This window comes from Lactuca serriola, chromosome 2 (assembly GCF_051521515.1).
Source record: "Lactuca serriola cultivar US96UC23 chromosome 2, Lser_US96UC23_V15, whole genome shotgun sequence".
In the NCBI taxonomy this organism is placed as follows: Eukaryota; Viridiplantae; Streptophyta; class Magnoliopsida; order Asterales; family Asteraceae; genus Lactuca; species Lactuca serriola.
This window is the reverse complement of record NC_136409.1, coordinates 221,722,554-221,729,272: the sequence shown is the minus strand read 5'-3', so window position 1 is coordinate 221,729,272 and position 6,719 is coordinate 221,722,554. Positions and strand designations below refer to the sequence as shown.

General features: G+C 30.1%; 1 long non-coding RNA gene across 2 annotated transcripts; it reads right to left on the bottom strand.

Annotated features, from left to right (window-relative positions):
• Window positions 1–376: 376 nt before the first annotated feature.
• LOC145088638 (uncharacterized) lies at window positions 377–4,123 on the bottom strand. 2 transcript variants are annotated; one of them, XR_013701189.1, is made up of 4 exons: window positions 2,912–4,123; window positions 2,721–2,801; window positions 1,206–1,952; window positions 377–694 (listed from the first exon to the last, which is right to left on the bottom strand). It is a non-coding gene; the product is annotated as an uncharacterized LOC145088638 (long non-coding RNA). The 2 variants fall into 2 exon arrangements; XR_013701188.1 differs by having other exon boundaries at window positions 377–1,952.
• Between the last annotated feature and the right edge of the window lie 2,596 nt (window positions 4,124–6,719).

Below are 6,719 nucleotides of genomic sequence, written 5' to 3'. Positions count from 1 at the left end.
TATCCAATTTACAAAGCAGTATTACTGTTCTAACTATGTACATATATTTCAAGACAATTTTGGTCTTTAAAATAAAAGGAACTGAATTTCTTCTACCCTCCCCTAGGTATGGTGAAACTCATCTAAATTTCAATTTAAAGAATTCCAGTCGAGTTGAATTCCATCCATTTGGCAACCAAAGACCATATGGAATGTAATCACAAATTCCAATTCCACCGAATCCGAAAAGCAAACACGCCCTAACGATTTCTCAAAGTTACCTAGGGACTTTACCAATTTAGTTGAACAACTTTTTGTTAATTATTTGTTGCATGCAATATTAATAGAACCAGAACAATTGTAACACATATAAATGCATAAAATGGAAGAAAAATCATTAATATAATGTAAAGGTCTAAAACCTGCTTCCACAATTCTGGATCAGATATGGCAATAGATATATAATCATACAAATCAATCATTTTAGTAAAAATATCATACAGCTTGATTAAAATATAGGGACTGGAAATGCATACACCATGAAGTCTAGGGTTTAAAGAGGTTGCTTAATCATACTTTTTGCAAGTCTCTTCAAGTAAAGCATCTTTTGATGGTGAACTTGCATCTGGCTAACTTGGGGCCGAAGAGTCTGGTCATTTCTTGGGAAAGAGTAAAATAGTACATCAATATCCAACACTGCAATGATTTCTCTCGCCTGTTATAATTCCACAGACAAAATATTTAATTTCAATACTATAAATCTTAATAAATGAGTACTTTAACATAGGATCAAATTTAGCATAATCATACTGAACACGATAAATAGTAATCTACATTAGAGTAACAGAAAACAAAACTTCTTACCTCTAATTTGGCAACAAAACAGACCATAAAAAGCATAAGTGTTGCCAAAGTGTTGAATGTAGTTAAAAATTGTACTTTTATATGTTTGTACATTATGCTATTGTAGTTTAAGTGAAATAAAGGTACAATGCTATATTAGGGCAGAATAAAAAATTGATGATGCAATTCTATGTCATAGTAGTTAAAATCATCTTTCATCACGTAACGATAAAGAAATTCATCTTTTATCACTTAAAGATGAACTAATTTCATGTTATAACACATAAAGATAGATTTCATTTGTTATCGGTATTCTATTAAGAGTTTTAATTGTTGTCTATACATCCAAACTAAAAAATTGCCACACCCAGCATATATTATACCTGTTGGAAAAGAAACTCCTTACTATAGGCGACTCAGGGAAGGTCTTGCTTTATTTATTTAAAAAAAATCCTCCTCTTGCTGTCAAATTACCGATTCTACCCCTACATACATGGCTACCAGATACGTACGAATAGGCACATTAGACTGATAGCTATGAGACTGTAGTAAAAGATAATAACGGTAAATATGTTTGACTAAAAAGACAAAATATGTCTTTTTTAAGCAAAATAAATGAAGTCATTTGAAACTTTGTGCTCTGCAAAAACCAATTTTATCATGATGTATTCTAAGAAATACTAAAAAATATTTAACAAATTAAAAAAAAAAAAAAAGAATACTTGCCTGGGCTAAGATGACAGGAGGTCCTTGTCACTAACAAATGTGATCAATTTAGGTGATGGATACTTTTAAATTTTGGTCTTTATTTCAAGTGTTCATATTGATTCTGATTCATGGAAAACATAATGTTTTTTTATGCATTCTTTTGCACCCTCTTTGATGGTGAATTTTTGAGCTTCAGCATACATATTAAGCTAAAATATATGAGATTTATGTTGGAAAGTTGTAAGGAAAAGTTAAAAAATAATTAAAGTTATAAGTTAAATTAGAAATTTTAAACATAGGTTTAGTCATATACAACAATAGACAGAAGAATGTGCACCTCTATCATGTTTGACAATCGCCTTTTCAAGAATTTCAGCCCATTGAAGGTACTCTTGAAGAGGGTTCTCTTTTCATTCAAAAGTCTGTAAAAAAAAACGTTAACAAAGAACATAACTATTAGTTTAACATATAATTTTTTTTTACTTTCATAATGTAGTAGTTTCCATTACTTGTGAGAAAGCAACCATTAACAAAGTACATTAGTTTTTAATTAAAGTCAGATTTATTGTAACTTATGGTTCTAAAAGGGTATTATAGTCTTACATACTCAGATTTTTTTTACTAAAATCACCTCATTTTGCCCATCTATAAAGCTGCAATAAAATCGATAACAAAATATAACGTGGAAAGAGAAAAGGGTTAGAAGTGGTCGCCACATTTTCCTACAATTGAAGAGACAAATTCATATGAAATATTTACTAAAGAATTTGAATTAGCAGGTAAACCAAGAATAAAATTAAAGGGCTAAATGGAAAATATAACAGCATACTTATACTTCTTTGTAGGTAAACATTTATAAAACCGAAAATGATGAGAACCCATGATGAATTCCTCACAACGAACATATATATATATATATATATATATATATATATATATATATATATATATATATATATATATATATATATATATATATATATATATATAAGATTCTAAAATTAAAGGAATGATAGAAAAATATAAATAAAAGACGAACTAAGCTGAATATATCCTATTATAGATTCATTATTTGGATCCAATTTATTAAGATACATGCATAGAGAGAAATAACAGTAGAATGCTATTATAAACAAATCAATAAAGATCTTGCGATTTGGTACATTTAATAAATGGTAAAAGTGGCAAACCTCCAAACCTTTGTGACCTTTCTTGTTGTTGTACATATGTAAGATTGTAGAAGGCTTGTGCCTGGTAATTATACAAGTAGCCTGCATCAGATTTCAAAAAAAAAAATAAAAATTAAATAAATGACAAGATGCACCTAATGATATAATTATAACTTACAAATTCATGCCAAAAACTTTATTTAAATGTTAACCTGGAGAATTCAGTACATTCTTCATGAAAATTATATCATATCCTACAACTTTATTGATTAGAAGTTGTTGCTAGGACTGTTCACTATTCGGATAAAACCGAATTATCCAATTGGACAATTTGGATTGGACAATTTGGTTCGGATATTCGGATTTTTTGATTGGTTTTCAACAAAACCGAATTATTATTTTGGATTTCGGATTGGTTTTGGTTTATAAAATAAGAACCGAAAACAGGTGACAATTAAAGTTGCAGTGATATGAAAAAAAATAAGCTTACAGATTCTTTCAGTCATTTCATCGAGTAGTTGGTGTGCATCTTCAAAGCTGCTAAATTTGTACAAAAAATGTATCTAATAAGGATAAAATTAGTTTCTTTTTCATAGATTAGGTTTCTCCAAAATTAGAATAGGGAATATGAAATTCGGTTAAATAGGAAAGGACTACCAACAATGTTCTCATAAGAGTGATGAATAAGAGAAAGCGACGGTCGTTTTCCAGCACACGACATCACAGTAACACAGTTGCACCAAGCTTCAGGTGGTGTGGTGGTGAGTGACAAATGAAGAGGACATGAAGAAACATCGTTATCGAAAGCTTATGTGAAAAAGATAAGTAGAGAAGAATGGCGGTAGAAGGTGAACGGTACCCATATCGGGTAGGCGAAACCATCGCAATCCATCCTTCCATCTGCGACCGTGGACGTGAGAAAAGAGGTGCTTGGAGTCCACATTGAAAATCGGAAGTGTCCGAGGGAGGTATTTGGATCGGTGGTGGATGTTGAGTCGGTGACAATTATTCATATTAGGCTTGTGTGGCGGTGGACAGCCACATCTGGAACGGTGAACTATAATCGAAGCGGTGGGGTATCAGTTGTCCGCATCTCATTGGAATCAAGAAACTCAAAGGAGATATCCGTTGCTACACCAGTAGGTGGTGACGAAGAAGAAGGGATAGGCGGTGGAGACGATCGATGGGTTGGTTGGTTTAAGGACGGTGTAAATGTGGAGCGATAGAGAAAAAAGAAAGAGATTGAAAAAAAAGTTTCTGCATATTGAAATCGATGCAATTAGGGGTGAGGAGGTGAGCAATCACGGTGGACGATAGATATTGGGCGAGACAGGCGGTGACGAACACAAGATGAACGCGTTGCAGAGATTAAAGCTAAAACCAGCGCCACGTATCAATTATGTTAGAAGAGGGAAGGAAAGAATGAGACGTATCTAACGGTACAATGCAGATGAATGTTTAGGGACTAAATTGCCAATATGACAAACTCTTGTGGCAAAACTCTTAACCAATGAAAATATGAAAAGTTGTGGACCAATTTTGTCAAATTTTTAGCCACTTTACTGTAGCTAAGGATAGTATAATTAAGAAGTATATAATAAAAATAAAAGAGTAATTTTAGATAAATATAAAATAAAATGAAACCTAATCAACCAAATTGTAAAATAAAATATTCAAACCATGAGAACTACTCATGTAAAGAAGTACAAACGTGAATTAAAATTGTGATTTTTATATATCTTAGTGGATTATTTTTCTAGTTCTTTTATATTTTATATTAAAAACGGTAACAAAGAGGGAGGGGATGCAAAGAGGTCGGAAGTAACAAGAAGGAAGAGGTTGTGGTTTATACAATGTTTTAAAATTCGGTTTTTTAGTTGAATCGGTATGACGACTGGTTCCAGTTCAATCAGTTCGACCGTCGGATCAACCGGTTTCTATAATTTTCATCTTTTTTTATCTTTTTTTTTCTATACATACATACCAAATAAAAATATAGTTATAGATGAATACAAGTGCATCAAAAAGCATCATAACATTTACCATATGTTTTTATTTAGAAAAATCTAAATAGATGTGAAAAAATTCACCAAAGTTTATTATTAAAAATGTTTTTTTTCAATGTATTTTTATTTAGTTTAACCGGTTTATTTTGACCGGTTCAACCGGTTGTTTCTAAAAATCAGTCCAAATTGGTTCAAAAACTAATGTAAAACTAGTAATTTCACGGTTTTCGGTTCAACCAGTCCGACTGACCGGTTTAAACCGGTTTTTAAAACATTAGGTTTATTATGTAAATGGGTTAGGGGTGATTTAATGAAGGGGTGAGCCTTTATATATAAAATATAATATAATTTAAGAGATAAATAATAAAAATAAAATAGTAATTTTTGATAAATATAAAATAAAATGAAAACTATCCAACCTTAATTGTAAAATAAAATTTTAAAACCATTAGAACTATTTAGATCAAATTGTGATTTTTATATATCTTAATGGATTATTATTTTTTTGTTTTTTATATTTTATATTGAAAACAGTAAAACGCGCATCAACTCATCCCAAAATCCTCATAAAATGTCGATTGCGGAACATTTCCGATGCTTTATATTTAATTTGTTGAGTAAGGTGGTACTTGTTTGTAATTAAAAGGACTTGATAAATTAAGAGTTCTATTTGATCTATATAAGATTGTTTGTTTGATACTTATGTTTATTTAATCAAGTCATCAATAGTTTATTATTGTCATTAAGCTGTCATGTTTTGTTACAATTCTTAATGTCATGATTGTCCCTTCTAAATAAATCTTTGCCTTTAACTTACTGTCTTACTAAGAAATGTTAAGTTTTTTATTTTTCTACTTATTTTGGACATGTGTATCTATCTATACATACATTTTTACATTTAATAAATAAACGTTTAAGTTGCTATATTTACAAAATAAATAAGCATTTATCATCTGTAATTTTTCATCGGATATTAACATGCATGTATGTATTTATCCAAAAATATTAAAATTCTTTTTCTGACCTAAGGTTTTGAAGTTCAAGTTATATTGGATACATCTTTTGAATGATGTATGTATTTATCTGTAAAATTTGGTAAAGATTAGACAAGTTTAAAGTGTATGCTTCTTAATCGCCATGTTTATTAAATGCACTAAAAAGTAGATCAATTCGAGTTGGCATAAAAACGTAAAGGATTATAAAATTACAAACTCCATAAAAAATCTTATTTGTTTTTTTTTTTTTTTTTTTTTTTTTTAATTTTAAAAGCTTTATGATTTGAAAAAAATAAAATTAAAAACTCAATAAATGCTTCGAAAAAACCAATAGAAGTGGCTTTTACGTAGAATTTTAATTTATAATTCGGTTCAGAAATTTAATATAACCAACACGTTTGTCTAAATACAAAATACACGTTTTGAGTAAGTTATATAAATAATCTTTTTGGTTAGAGGTAATTGCAAAGTTCAACTTTGTTTTTTTTTTTTTACTTATACGGTCCCTAAAATATTACTTCGTTGCTTAGTTCGTCCCTCCCATTAATGGTGTTAGTTTATTTTTCTCGTTAACTTCTAATAAATGATATATGTACCCTTATTTTCACAATTATTATTACTATTATTATTCTAAGAAAATATAACACAATTAAACATATCACCATCACACTCTACACCACCCTTCTACCTAAAAATCCCCAACTCTCATTCTCGGCGCCCCATCTTCCTCCCGCTTCAATCACATGCAACGACCAAGTCAAGTAAAGCAGATTTGATTGTATTGCATGAATATATGAAATCATTGAAGTAGAACAAAACCTGCCTAATAAATATAAATATTGGATTTGGTAACATGGTTGTGGTTGTTGAGAATCTAACTCTAGAAAATTAAAGAATTGAAGTTAAGCGAACCATATGTAAAATTGGTGTATGCAAATTCATCTTTCTACACCATATTTGTTGACCGATTTTGTTGTGGGTGCTTTATTCCGGCTTGTAGCATTGTCTTGTTTGGCCAT